The following is a 14844-nucleotide window of genomic DNA, read 5'->3' as shown; positions in this document are numbered from 1 at the left end:
AAACGGGAGGTCCTGAAGGAACTGTCAGAACGGGGGTTTCTGGACTGGGCGGAACTAACGGAGGTCGGCCTCTCCGAGGGGTTTGACCGACCAAAACTGGTTGATCCGGGTCCAAATGGGCAGGTTTAAGCCGGGACACCGAGACGAGTTCGCTCTTGCCGCCCATGTCTAAGGTGAAAGTAGCCGTTCCCTTACGTAACACCCGGAACGGCCCTTGATAGACCCTCTGCAACGGGGCGCGATGGGCATCCTTACGCAGAAAAACAAACTCACAGTCTTTCAGGGCAGCCGGTTCATGTACCATGGAACACCCATGGCGTGAAGTCGGCACTGGAGCCAGGGAGCCCACCCGTTCCCGGAGAGATGCTAACGCTGATGGGACCGAAGGGAGCAGGGCTGAAGGGTCCGAAAAAAGGTCTCCGGGTACTCGAAGTGTCGAGCCATATACTAGCTCTGCAGACGACGCACCGAGATCTGGCTTAGGAGCAGTCCGGATGCCCAAAAGAACCCAAGGGAGTTGGTCCACCCAGTCCGGGCCTTCAAGCCTTGCACTGAGGGACGCCTTAAGTTGGCGGTGGAACCTTTCTACGAGTCCATTTGCCTGGGGGTGATATGCAGTTGTGGGTTGTAACTTGGACCCGTATAGTTCCGCCAGCGCGGCCCAGAGGGACGAAGTGAACTGTGGCCCTCTGTCAGTGGTAATAACTGCCGGGACCCCAAAACGAGCTACCCAATGGAGGGCCAAAGTCCTAGCACAAGACGCTGACGAGATATCAAACAATGGGAAAGCCTCTGGCCACCGGGTGAACCGATCCACCACCGTGAGGAGGTGGGTGTAGCCCCGGGAGGAAGGCAAAGGTCCGACCAAATCCACGTGGATGTGAAAAAAACGAAAGGCCGGGACCTCGAAATCCTGTACGGGGGGCTGGACGTGGCGCTGGACTTTAGCGGTCTGACAGGGCACGCAGGAACGTGCCCACCCCGCTACCTGTTTTCTCAGGCCATGCCAGACAAACCTCGCTGCTACCAAGGCAGAGGTGGAGCGGATGGACGGGTGCGCCAACCCATGAATGGCATCGAAAACTCGGCGCTGAAGGGAAGGCGGCACTACCGGCCTGGGACGAGGAAGAGAAATATCGCACCAGACTTTCGTGCCCTCCGACCCACAAGCCACCTGGGCCAACTTTAATCCCGAAGTGGTGGACCGGTAAGCCGAAACGGTATCCGCCAGAAGCTGTGCCTCCGCGAGCTCCTGGGGATCCACCTCGCAGTCCACCGCCGAAATAGGGGGAAAAGCAGGTCTAGACAGGGCGTCAGCAACGGCATTAAGCTTACCCGCGATATGACGGACATCTGTTGTAAATTCGGAGATAGCAGTCAGGTGCCGCTGCTGGCGGGCCGACCATGGGTCAGACAATTTCAAAAACGCAAATGTTAATGGCTTGTGGTCCGTAAATGCCACAAATGGGCGGCCCTCGAGGAAATACCTAAAATGACGGACAGCTAAATAGAGAGCTAGAAGCTCTCGGTCAAATGCACTATATTTCAGCTCGGCCGAATTTAGTTGCCGGCTGAAAAAGGCTAAAGGCTGCCAATGGCCACCAACCTGCTGCTCCAGAACCCCACCCACCGCCACGTCAGAGGCGTCAACCATCAGGGCCGTGGGGGCGGAGGGGCTCGGATGGACCAACATGGTGGCGTCTGCCAGGGCTGCCTTAGCTGCCGTAAAAGCCGACTCTGCGGCCGGGGACCACAACAACTCTACCGGGTTCCCTGCAAGGCATTGGAAAAGCGGGCGCAGGACTCGCGCCGCTGCCGGAACGAATCTATGGTAGAAATTAACCATACCGACGAACTCCTGCAGCCCTTTTACAGTGGTGGGCCTGGGAAAGGCCCGGATGGCTTCCACCTTCTCGGGTAAAGGGGCGGCACCGGCAGGAGTAATTCTGTGCCCTAGAAAATCAAGGGCAGGCAGGCCGAATTGACATTTGGAGGGTTGGATAATGAGCCCGTGGTCTTGGAGCCGCTGGAACACGGTCCTCAAATGGGCCTGGTGTTCCAGCACGGAGGGGCTGGCTACCAGGATGTCGTCTAGATAGATAAACAAAAAGGGTAAACCCCGGCCCACGCGGTCCATCAGTCGCTGGAAAGCCTGTGCCGCGTTCTTTAAACCGAAAGGCATACGCAACCATTCAAACAACCCGAACGGAGTTATAGTTGCAGTTTTTTGTATGTCCTCCGGTCGCACCGGAATCTGATGATATCCTCGCACCAAATCGATTTTGGAAAACACTACCGCACCTTCCAGCCCAGATGAAAAGTCCTGTAGGTGCGGTATGGGGTAGCAATCAGCCGTGGTGACAGCATTGAGACGCCGATAATCGCCACATGGCCTCCACCCCCCAGATGCCTTGGAGACCATGTGTAACGGCGAGGCCCACGGGCTGTCAGACTGACGGACAATTCCCATTTCCTCCATCTTCCTGAACTCCTCCTTTGCCACCACCAGTTTGTCTGGCGGTAGTCTCCTGGCCCGAGCGAAAACGGGAGGGCCTTCGGTGCGGATGTGATGGACCACACCGTGCTTAGCCGAAGGTGCGTCGAAACGTTGGACGAGCAGCTCTGGGAACTCTGCCAGAATCGCAGCATACGAGTCGGGGGCCGCGACGACGGCCTGGACAGTAGGGCTGAGCGAGGAGGCGATTGTCGGAGCGACGTGCTCGTCTTCGGCGGAAGGTCGGAGGTCGTTACCGCGGACATCAGGAACCAGTGAAAAAGCCCAGAGAAAATCTGCGCCCAGGATCGCTTGTTTGACGTCGGCTATGATGAATGGCCATTCGTACGTGCGGAGGCCTAAACCCAGGGACATTTTCCGTGTACCGAAAGTGCGAATTGGGCTGCCGTTCACCGCGATGAGGGTGGGACCTGTCTTACCCGATCTGGTTTCGAGGTCGGTCGGCGGCACTATGCTGACGATGGCTCCCGTGTCTACCAAAAATTCTGTGTCCGTGAATCGATCATGGACATAGAGGCGCCGGTTCTGGCCAATCGTAACTGCCCCTATGTACGATCGGCCGAGGCATTTCCCGCGAAGGTACAAGGCAAGCGGCAGTTGCGGGATTCGTTACCCCATCGTAGGTGATAATAGCACCAGCCGCGCTTGTGCGGATCTTTTTGGCGGGCTTTCGGAGAATTGGCGGGAGACGTGGCGCCATCTTGCCGTCGCTGTGGCGTGGTCACCGATGTCGAGACTTTGTTGATGGAATCCCCTGCCTTGTTTTTTCCCGCTATGAGCGCGTCCGCTTTCGCTGCATATGCTTCGGGGTCCTTAAAAGAACAATCCGTAAGCAGCAATCGGACATCCTCGGGGAGTTTTTCGCGGAATGCCTGCTCAAACATCGGGCAATCCGTATGCTCACCGGCTAGCACCATCATTTCGGCCATGAGGACGGAAGGCAGTTTGTCTCCAAGCTCCGGTAGGTGCAGAAGTTTTGCCGTACCACCATGCTTTTTTAACCCGAAGGTCCGCAGTAATACCTTCTTCATGGTTTCATACTTGTCTTCCGCAGGTGAATTTATTATGAACCGCATCACGCGCTTGGTTGTGTCCGGCGATAGCGCGCTGACGAGGTAGAAATACTTCGTGGAATCATCCGACACCTTCTTTATATGGAATTGGGCCTCGGCGTGGATAAACCAAGCTTGCGGTGCGTACGTCCAAAATAACGGAAGATGAACGTCCGCCGCGCTTGACTCCGGTGTGCCCTGCTCAGTCATCGTCAACGAGGCGTCGGGTTTTTCTCAGTCGGTGATCGTCCAGATCACGTTCGGGGTCACCAATATGGCGAGTCCGAGACTTGTAGTTGTAGATGAAGTTTATTGCAACCGCAATACACGAATACAGAATCAAAACAACAAGTCGCAGGACAACCAATATAAACTTACTGTCTTCCTTGAAGACTCAGACGAACTAACTAAATCGGGCGCCAAACGCACCCATGACATCGCTGACCAATCAGCGATGTCCTTCCCTGGACCAATCCCCATGGTCGCGTTCCCACGTGACCTCGCTGGCCAATCCGAGGGTTCGACGACCTAGACCATTCTCCATGGTCGCTACAATGGCATTGCATCTTACCATTGGCATCGGTCCAATCAAAGTCCTTCTCCTTTCATTCTAACTAATACATCACAAATCACAGCTGATTCACCTTATGGATCATGGATTTTGATAAAAAGCTGCCAGTTAAGTAATACCATTTCAATTGGTCTATTTTCATTCGAAATTAAGCCACAGTAAAGTGGTTTATTCAATCGATGGTTTCTCAAATTTAATGCTAGTTTTCGGCATCATTTATTATGCATTCACGCAGGACTGAATAAATATGTCCTGTGTGTCATCAGGTTATTGGAATGGAATTTCAAGCAACATGTTACAACTGACCGGTACTCTCATCAGCGACAGTGCAGTCCTGACCTCCTGTCTATCTCATTAGAGACCTTGGAACTATCTTTGATGTTCTTTATCGCACTTTATCTTGTACTAAATGTTGTACCTTTTAGCTGTGCACTCTGGACGGCTTGATTATGATCATGCATTGTCTTTTCATTGACTGGATAGCATGCGAACAAAAGCTTTTCACCTTCCCTCACTCAGTACACGTGACAATAATAAGCTAAACTAAACTAAACTAAACTAAAGACCAACATTTGTGAAACCCCTAATATTTGATTCAATGTTCTGGTTTGCTCTGAGCCTGCTACATGGCTTACAGTGAATACACATTAGAAAATGTGCAAATCCAACCTATCACTGATGTGGCATTAAAATCAATTAACCACTCCCCACTGAGTTTAATATAAATTACCCAAGAATGTTTGGCATCATTTAGTGTGTGATTGCACAAGAAGTAAAGATGAAACGACTGTACAATCTGCATGTTTTGCTAATTATCATCTTTCTAAGTCCTGCCTGGCGGGGGCTAAACCTCCTCTGAAACGTTAGCTCCCTCCTCCTCACTTGGCTCCCGTACCTCGGGGCGTGATTGACCTCTGGCCAAAGCTTTCTAGGTTGGGGTTCCCTGCTAGACCTACGGAGAATCACCTTAGGCACTGCCCCCTGGACAGCCTGGCTGAGGACCGGTTCCTGCCGTGCCGCAGCTCGGGTACCCCCCGCAGCTGCCGACCCTGGCCCCTCCTCATCCAGCTCTGCCCCCTTGGTGCTGGGTATACCCGCGGCATCCGACCTCACCTTGCCTGTACCTACAGGTGGTGAGCCTTCGCTCGCTACCCCCGCCTTCCTGGTGCTTGAGTCGGGGACGTTACTGTCGTCCCCCTCCGACTCCGACTCCTCCGTAATGGGATCCAGCCCCTGGTCGAGCTGATCAGGCCCTTCCTCGTCTGAATCCCACCCAAAACGCGAGACTCTCCACTCCTGGAGAATGTCCTCCCCCCTCACGCAGGCAACCTTGCCTGTCTGCGTGACCTGCCTCATCCTTGGCTGTGAGTCCCCACTCACAGGGCTGGCCCCTGTGATCCAGGCTTATAACTACCTACCCTACCACAATCGTGTTTGTGGGTCGCAAATGCGTTCAGGTTGTTCCCCACACACTCTTGCAGTTCGGCCGGGACCTCCGCCACCATGCACTCGAGGTCGTAACCCTCGGGCGGCTTCATGGTGCACAGAGTCCCTTTCCCCTCTTTTCCCCTAATCCCCTTCCCACCCCCTGCTGTCCATTTTATCAGGATACACTCCCATGTGGTGCGGAGTGCTCCCAAATGAATGGACAGCGGGATGGAACGTGCGCCAGCCTGTTCCTTCCCTGTGAACCCCGCCAGTGTGGACAGGGGAGAGTCAAAGGGTTCCTCTGTGTGGACCACGGTGCATGAAGCCCCCGTGTCCAACAGGTAATTGCCCCTTTGCCTCTCCACTACCATCTCCACAAGCGGCCTCTTCCACGCATCGTAGCGGAGAGGATACAGATAGGCGGGCTGTGCGGGCTGATGTCATTGGGGAATGTCCAGTGCCCCCTCCGCACCCGGGGAGCCGATAGCAACTGCCACCTTCCCCTGTGCGGCCATGAGGGACCGCATCATCTCGATCATCGTTTCGATAATATCGGGCTTAACTGGGACATCGGCGCGCAGGGTGGTGCCAACCCTATCTTCCTTGGTGTGGGCCCTGCAATCCTTCCGCCAGTGCCCCACCTTACCGCACCTGAAACACTTGGACTGTGCGGTAGGGTTACCCTCCTGTCGCCACATTTTTGCCCGTTCTCCATCGTCGCAACCGTTGATTGCGGCGGTTTGCTCGACCTCCCTAAAATGCAGCGAAGGGTCCCCTGATTCGGGACCTTCGCAACCGCCAGCGACTGGCTCGCTGGGGGGTTCATTAGATAGACCAGCCCGCTTGCTTTATTTAAAGCACTCCGCAGACCCTCTATCTCCTGCAGGCAGGCCCCATGGTCGGCCCCTTCCAACCTGTCCTCCAAAACCATTTTGTAGGCTGCACTAACCCCCTTGAGGTTCTCTTTCTGGGTCTCCAGCTGGTGGCTCAGGGAAGCGCACTGCTCCCGGAGCCTGCCCTTACTGCGCATGGCCTCAGTGATCTGACACTCCATCAGCTCTACCCTGGCTTTGTGGCGGTTGGTCACGACCCGGCGCTCCTTGTTTAAAGAGTCCAGAGCCTCAATCAATTGGTTCTCACCCGCAGCCTTCTCCTCTACCTGAAGGTCCCTGATCTGGGCTGCCTGTGCCACAACCAGGCGGTCCAAAAGCTGGACCTGCTTCTTATAGCAGGTCAGCCAGACCGCCTTTTCTACAGATTTCTTGTGGGCTTTACTGGCCGTCCACCGGATCACTGCATCCAGTGGGCGCTTGTCCTCTAACAAACCACACATCCATTGTTTGGTGATATTCACCTTGCTAAAAACATAGTCCGCAATGCGCTCGTCCATTATTAAAATCCTTTTCTGGTACACTATCGTCCTGCTGCCAGTGTCTCTTCGTGGTCGCCATTATCTGTAAGGGGTTTCTGCGCCGAGCTTTCGCCCGACCTAAGGTCCCCGTGCCTTGCTCTGATCCCTTGACCAGGCCGCGCACACTGGTTCCCCATGAGTGGTTCGACCCACTCACCCCTTACGGTTCTAGACACTGGACTTAGATGCAGGAGCGTTTATAGTGCAGAAAAATTCAACCAGACCAGATTTGAAGACCAGGGTTTAAATGGAAAAGGCTTTTATTGAGCGCTTGGGACTATTGTACATGAATACTTATACAGTTCTAAAAGACATATCTATAAGACACATACCGAATTACATGAATACTTTTGACTATGAATCATAAAACGCAGTTCTACAAGACATATACACGACTGTAAGATGGGGAACGTACGACACATCGCAAAATTGACCAACACATATTCCTTTACATATCATATCATATCATATATATACAGCCGGAAACAGGCCTTTTCGGCCCTCCAAGTCCGTGCCGCCCAGTGATCCCCATAAATTAACACTATCCTACACCCACTAGGGACAATTTTTTACATTTACCCTGCCAATTAACCTACATACCTGTACGTTAACCTGTCCCCTCTATATACCTGTCCCCTCTACACTAAACTATGTCCAGGATATGCAGAATTGGGGTACATGCTCACCATGGGGCTATTACTGGGGTTACTGGCTGTTCGTGCTGCTTCTCCGCTGCTTTCCGTGGGGGTCGTGCTTGTCCCCTGAGTTTCTTCCTTCCGTTACTTGCGTTCCTTGCAGGTTTTCTTGCAGTATTTCTTCTCGAGTTGCGTGCCGGTTCCTCTCTCTTGCACTTCACTTCTTCTTGCCTGTCTTTTCTTCCTCCTGCATCCGTTTGACTTGCTTCCTTGCATCCAGTTTTTCTTCAGTTTAAAACCCAAAAGTCGTGGCCAGTTATACTATTCTGACCCGTCCTATCTCCCGCCAGATCTTGGAATCTCTTTGTTTAAAAGATATGTATGAGTTTTCTCTCTGATCTGCGCTTATGTCCGGGGGTACCGGGGATGGCCAGACGGTGTTAATTGGTATTTTGTTGCGAGGTGATGGGTTTAACTGGTTTCCCATCACCTACCAGGTAGTTTTCTATGGGCTATTGTGCCCCCTTAACGAGATTAACTGTGTAGGTCGGCTTGGGGCATTGTGAGTATGCTGGTGTCAGCGCCCCAGTGTCTGGACTTCGACCTGGTTTCGCAGGTTTCTGCATGGCCAATACCCATCCATTGTTCTGGCCGTGGCTTTGCAGAAACCTAGAGACTGGGCTGTAAGGTTTTTTGCTTTTGTGGCTGGTCACGAGGTCCTGCGGCCATTTTAGGACCCACAGATTGTGACATCCCTTGGTAAACTGACCGCAGCCTTTCTCCGCTATCAGCCCCAGTCTCCCGTTTAAAATGTCCAAACTGCAGCTCTTTGGTTTGGTGTTGCTTTCCGAATGAGGGAAAACTTCTCAAATCTTACAGTATGGCTGTATGGTAAATTGAATCTTGAATCTTGATCTATTTGTAAGTGGTGAGCTTCCAATGTTTCTGCTGCACTTGCTTCCAAGATGGTCCACGTTGCAGCTTAGGAGTGCTGATAAAGGAACTTTGGTAAGTTGCTATAGGTTATCCTGCAGAAGGAACACAGAGCAGCCAGTGAATATAGAACATACAATATACACTGAACATAGTGCAGCGTAGATTTACTAGGTTAACCTTTCCAAAGCCCCGATCCTTTCTGTAAAGGGGGATGAAAACTGCCTTCAATACTCTGAATGTGGCCATGCTACACCAGTGGTTAGAAAAGTATGGGTGTTATTGGCATAAGGAACAGTTATTGCTCATTTCTAACTTCCTTTGAGAAGATGGTAGTGAGACACTTGTTTGAGGTGATGAAAACATTTGTTGAAGTTATTTCTACAGTGCATGAATGTGTGGATTTAGACCTTGTGAGGAAGTAAGCATGGCAATATATTTGCAAATCCAGGATGGTGTGTGACTTGGAATGAAAGTGTATTACTGCCTTGCTGTCTTCGTCCTGTTTGCTGATAGAGGTCAAAACTTTCAGATCTGCTTTTGGAAATAAACTGACTTTGCAAAAGTTATAATCTGTTGGCACAATGAGCCACTGGTGAAGGGAGTGAAGGTCTGTGGTGTTGGATTGCCTATGAATCAAGTCTGTTCTTTTCCTGGAAGGTGCCATAATTTATGACTGTTGTTGGAACATTTGTGCTCCAAGCAAGTTGAGAGCCTGTTAACCGGTTCCCGACTTGCAGGTGGTAGAAAGGAATGGGGAAAGTACTTAAGTATGATTGTGCTTAAGTATAGTAAGATTTTTACTGAACTGTATGCAACAAAGAAATGTCATTGCACCCAGGCACATTTGACAATAAAGTACCATTGGACCATTAGTCGGATGTTCAGCCTCTGACCCTTACCCTTATAACCATAATATTTACATTTTTTGGTCCAATTTGCTTTCTGGTTCTGTCACTAAAATTCAAAGAGAAACGGTAACGTTCCATCTTCTCAGACTTGGTCATTGCCAAACACTCATGTGGTGAAATGTAATTTGCCACATGTCAGTCCAAAGTTGTGTGCTATAAAATTCTTGATGAATATCGTACGAGTACAGACTATGCCATTGCATGAAGAAGGGAAATTCAACTCCACCTTTCTTAATCTTCAGTGGATATTGTAATGAAATCTCACTGCAACTCTTTTGGAATGTTCTACTTCTATTATTGGTTACATAATAATGTTCAATTAATCACGTAAAGATCTATTCAGAATAATTTCATTTTATCCACAATCTTGTTAGGGGTGGACAATAAATACTGGCCTTGTCAGTTATCTTCAGAGCCTGCATATGAAAAAAAAAGTTCAATATCTTTTATCTGTTGCAGATCATGGAGATGAAATTTTCGGTGGTCATGACGCTGTACGTCATTCAAGACCCTACATGGCATCCTTCCAAAAGTTTATGGGGGAGGGTTATATTCATCATTGTGGAGGGGCGTTGACCAACCCTAAATGGGTTCTAACTGCAGCTCACTGTGAAAGGTAAGACCTACGGTATATGAATAAAAATTTACTTTAATGTGTTCAGTCCCTAGTCCCAGCCTGTGTGGTATTATCACTTTCTACCTGTTTTGTCATGTCTTCATTAATATGTAGATCACCAGGTTAATGGCATTTTTTGTCTTAAAAGACTCAATTTGAATGGTCAGTTATACGATACCTATTTCAGACCCAAGATTTCAGTATTTTAAGGGTATTACTTACAAGCAATTTGTTTTAATGGGTACATTAATGACTTTTAATCGAGCAAAGTCTTGGCTTATCATTGGGTACGGATCACCCTTTGGAAGTTACACATTTGTTAACTACCAAATATGATGTGGTATATATATATATATCTTATATTTCCACAAATTTTAATTTTTACTAGTTGGCTTCCTGATGAATTTCTGAAAATGGCCTTTTTTTAAGAAAAAGTGTAATTATGTTTATTTTTGATTGACAGCAACGATGGCAGACAGAAGTCTCAAGTGGTTCTTGGGGCACATTCTTTTTCGCAAAACGAGTCGAGTAAACAAATATTTCATATCAAGAGGCAGATTCCCCATCCAAAATTCAGTGGTGAAACTATGGAAAATGACATCATGCTGCTGGAAGTATGAATTTTCTTTCTTATCTGTATACAGTGCTCTGAGCTCTTAATTTGTTCATTGAGCAATGTTTAATTTCACAAAAGAATAACAGTTATGTTTTCAATGTCTTGGGGGAATGATTTTTCAGATTACTTACGGTGATATCTAGGATGCCGTTTGGCCCAGGGGAAATCAAATAAACCTTGTCCTCCTCCTTTATGTGTCAGGAAGTTTCTCAGCAAGGATCATTAGAATGAGCATTTGATGTGTTTTTTTTCACTACTTTTAGTCTACCATAACCTGACCAGCTGTAGGATGTAGCACATAGAACAGCATTGTACTGAACAGGCTCTTTGGGGTGGTAATGTCCGTGCCGTACATGGTACCTACTTAAACTAAACCTTTTTAACTGCACATGCTCCATATCCCTCCAGCCCCTGTATATCCATGTGTCTGTCTAAAAACACCACTAGCAATCTGCATCCACCACCACCCCTTGCAACATATTTCAGACACCCACCATTTTCTGTGTAAAAGAATCGTGTATTAGTCACAGATGAGATCAGATGTCTCTGTGTGAGTTTGGAGCCTCCTTGGTCAGATGGTGCACTGAACTGATGAGGAAATGTCCCCTTTTAAGTTAAGGAAACTTAACATTTGGAATTAAAGAATTGATTAGATAGAAGTTCATGAAGAAAATTTCAGCATCAACATTTCCTGATGTTCAAATGAGATCAAGAAATGTTCTGAATTACATATCCTTCTTCTTATCTGTATTGCAAGAAAACACCTCCACTTTCCAGCTGCAGGAGTGTTCCAGAGAGCTGAGATCAACTTTGTAATAATAATCTCTATAATATCCAATTTTTTGCCAACAATCAATCTGCATTCAGCCTCAGCAACATCCCAGCAGGAATATGAGGGGTCATTTTTAAGCAAGCCACCCAGAGAAGAAAGGAACATATTGTATCACTCACTTGTTTTACTCTGCCTTATTGTACAGTTCACTGAAGACACTGGAAAGTAAAATGATACAAAACAGCCAGCCATGTTTATTTGAATTAAATTCATTTGATGGAAAATAACTCGTTTTTAACTTGTTACTTAATAACAAGACCCATGAAATCAGTTACTCAGCAGCTCAAAATACAAACAAAATGGTGGCAAACAAAACGGCAGCAAACAAAATGGTGGCAAACAAAATGCTATTTGAGCAAATAACCTAAAGAAAAGCAAAGCAACACATAGCGAGATTATGAGTATATTTATGATCATCAGGTCATAAGTGATAGGAGCAGAATTAGATCATTCAGCCCATTAAATTTATTCCACCATTCAATCGTGGCTGATCTATCTTTCCCTCCTAACCCCATTCCCCTGCCTTCTCCCCATGACTCTGGACACCCATACAATCAAGAATCTATCTATCTCTGCCACAAAAATATCCATTGATTTGACTCCACAGCTTTTCATAGAAAATAAATGACATGACAACTAAATTCATTGTTGACAGCTTTACCATTCTGTCTGCAATATGTTCCACTTTAATGACATTCAAACTATATTATTTCTCACGGGGAGAATGTACAAACTCCGTACAGACAAGTACCCATAGTCACGATCAAACCCAGGTCTCTGATGCTGTAGGGCAGTAGCTCTACCTCTGTGCCACCATGCCACCAACCCATACTTTGTTTTCCCCCCATTCCCAAAGATGTGTGCATTTGTAAGTTAATTGGTCTCTGTAAATTGCCCCAAGTGTGTAGGGAATGGCTGTGAAAGTGGGTTAAATTAGTGTTAATCGGCGATCCATGTGGACTTGGTGAGCTGAAGAGCATTTTGCCGCTGAACCTTTCACTCACACTCACTCACTCACTCAATCAATCGATCGATCGATCATCCGCAACAGTAGCGTAGGGCTTTATGAACATCAGCCTCACCAATATTTTCATATATCACCTGAAGGGTAATTGAAATTACATTTTATGGTCAATTTTTCTTGTCTCTGATCATCTGAAAAAATGAAAAATAAACATTTCATTCTGCAAAGGACAGAACTTCAGCAAATGAAGTACTTAAATAGGGAAACTAACGAACCTCTTTTGAATAACGCAATAGTTTAAGATATTCTTCACTCTTTGATGAATGAGAATAAATTGTTATTTTATCACAGCTGGAGAATAATGCAATGATCAACAATTATGTGAAAGTGCTCAAACTACCCGGAGGAATGGGTCAAAGATCTGGATGCTGGAACATCCTGCATAGTGGCAGGATGGGGAGCAACAGGTTTATTTGATAACTCTGACACACTTCAAGAGGTGACAGTAGAAGTAATAGATCGTAATACATGCAACAGCAAGGACTATTACAATCACCAACCTGAAGTGACCCCTAACATGATCTGTGCTGGTGACAGTGAAGGCCGAGGAGATTCGTGCAAGGTGAGTGTGCTGTGTAGCATTGTTATTAGTAAAATGGCCATAAAGCCATGGGAGTGTGTGCAAAAGCCCCAATGGTTCACTGGTGCCTTCTACAGATTGAAACATTCCATCCATCCTCACAATGGCCTTAGCCTGGCATTATTGTAGCTTGTTTTTGTAAATGTTTTTTTTTTAAATAGCTGAACATTACTATTCTCTCAAGAAAACTGTTCCACTTAAAGACTCTTTGTGAATTTGATTAGGCACATTATGTATGCTCCAAGTTGTGAAATTACTGTCTGCTCAAACCAGCTGGGCATGGGTAATAAATATAACATTGTGATGTGTTGTCAGATTGAAAGTTGGTGATGTATTATTTTATCTAATTCTACTGAATTGTTACCTTTATTGTTTTCTCTTCCAGGACGATTCAGGAGGTCCTTTGGTTTGCAACGGAAAGTACAGGGGGATTGTGTCCTTTGGCACTCTCCACCCTCTCTCTGTCCCCCCCCATCCGGACCAAACTCAGATCCTGGGGGGACAGGGCTTTCTCCATCGCTTCTCCCACACTCTAGAACTCACTACCCCAAACCATCAGAGACTCCTCCTCACTCACCACATTCAAAACATCACTGAAGTCTCATTTTTTCAGCACTGCCTTCAATCACTGACTGTTACCTCACCTTCTTTTTCCTTTTCTCTTCGTTTACTCATTTATCTATTTATTTTCTTTTATGTTTTAGTAAACCTTGTAAAGCGTCTTTGAGTGTTAGAAAAGCGCTATATAAATGTAATGCATTATTATTATTATTATTATGTGCAGATCCCAAAAAGCCTGGAGTTTATACTTTCGTTTCTGATAAATACCTTTGTTGGATTTGGAAAATTATTGCCATTCAGGCTTACAATATGACCGATGAAGAGCTGTATTGAGAATCAGTGTGCTACTTCACTTTGCTTTGCTAACTATGATGCTCAATTAATTGGCTTAGATAACCAGCATGCTTCCATCTATATCTTGAATACATTGTGTAACATTTTACCGCAAACTGCAATAAAAAATAGAATTGTTAAATTCCCTGTTCCCTGAAGTAACATTTATGCATTGTGAAAATGAACGGAATGAATGAATTAATTCATAGTTTATTATCACATGAGACAAGTCACAGTAAAGGGCGCTGACAAAGTTACAAAGTATCCCACGTTAGTCCCTCCTTTGTTCTCCCCCCCCTCACCCACGTTCCAGGTCCGCCTGTGTTCACCCTGGAAACTTTACAATGCCCAATTCCGATCCCAGTTGTGGATTGCACACGCTAAGAGTTTTGAAAGGGAGGGAATGAGAAATAAATGAACATCGGATGACAATATGACTGGGAAATAAGATGGGAGGACACATGGAGTTGGTCCAAGGAATTGATTAGAATGACCTTGTATGTCGTGGAGGAGCAGCAGCCAGACCAGCGAGTGAGTGGATTGGCTGAAGGAAGGCTTTCTCCGAGGGGAGTATACTTCGGGAGGTTTAAAAAAAGAGTCAAGAGTCAGCCCGGGGCAATTACCTTGAAGGTCGCAGAGGAGCAGCAACCAGACCAGCGAGGGAGTGGATTGGCTGAGACATCCTAATTAGTTGCATGGATAGATGACTTGATTAGATAAAATTAAGTTCAGGTCTCGGGGAGTGGCCTGTTGAGGGGAAGTGCGAGTCTCTGGCTCAAGAGTCTTCGGCGAGGAGGCTGAGGCAAGGAGGCTACACTTGAATCCA

General features: G+C 47.3%; 1 pseudogene; it reads left to right on the top strand.

Annotated features, from left to right (window-relative positions):
• Positions 1–4916: 4916 nt before the first annotated feature.
• Positions 4917–14090, top strand: LOC144599337 (granzyme K-like; annotated as a pseudogene).
• Positions 14091–14844: the final 754 nt, after the last annotated feature.

This window comes from Rhinoraja longicauda, chromosome 1, assembly GCF_053455715.1.
Source record: "Rhinoraja longicauda isolate Sanriku21f chromosome 1, sRhiLon1.1, whole genome shotgun sequence".
In the NCBI taxonomy this organism is placed as follows: domain Eukaryota; kingdom Metazoa; phylum Chordata; class Chondrichthyes; order Rajiformes; family Arhynchobatidae; genus Rhinoraja; species Rhinoraja longicauda.
The sequence above is the reverse complement of the archived record's forward strand: the minus strand, read 5'-3'. Positions and strand labels throughout refer to the sequence as shown.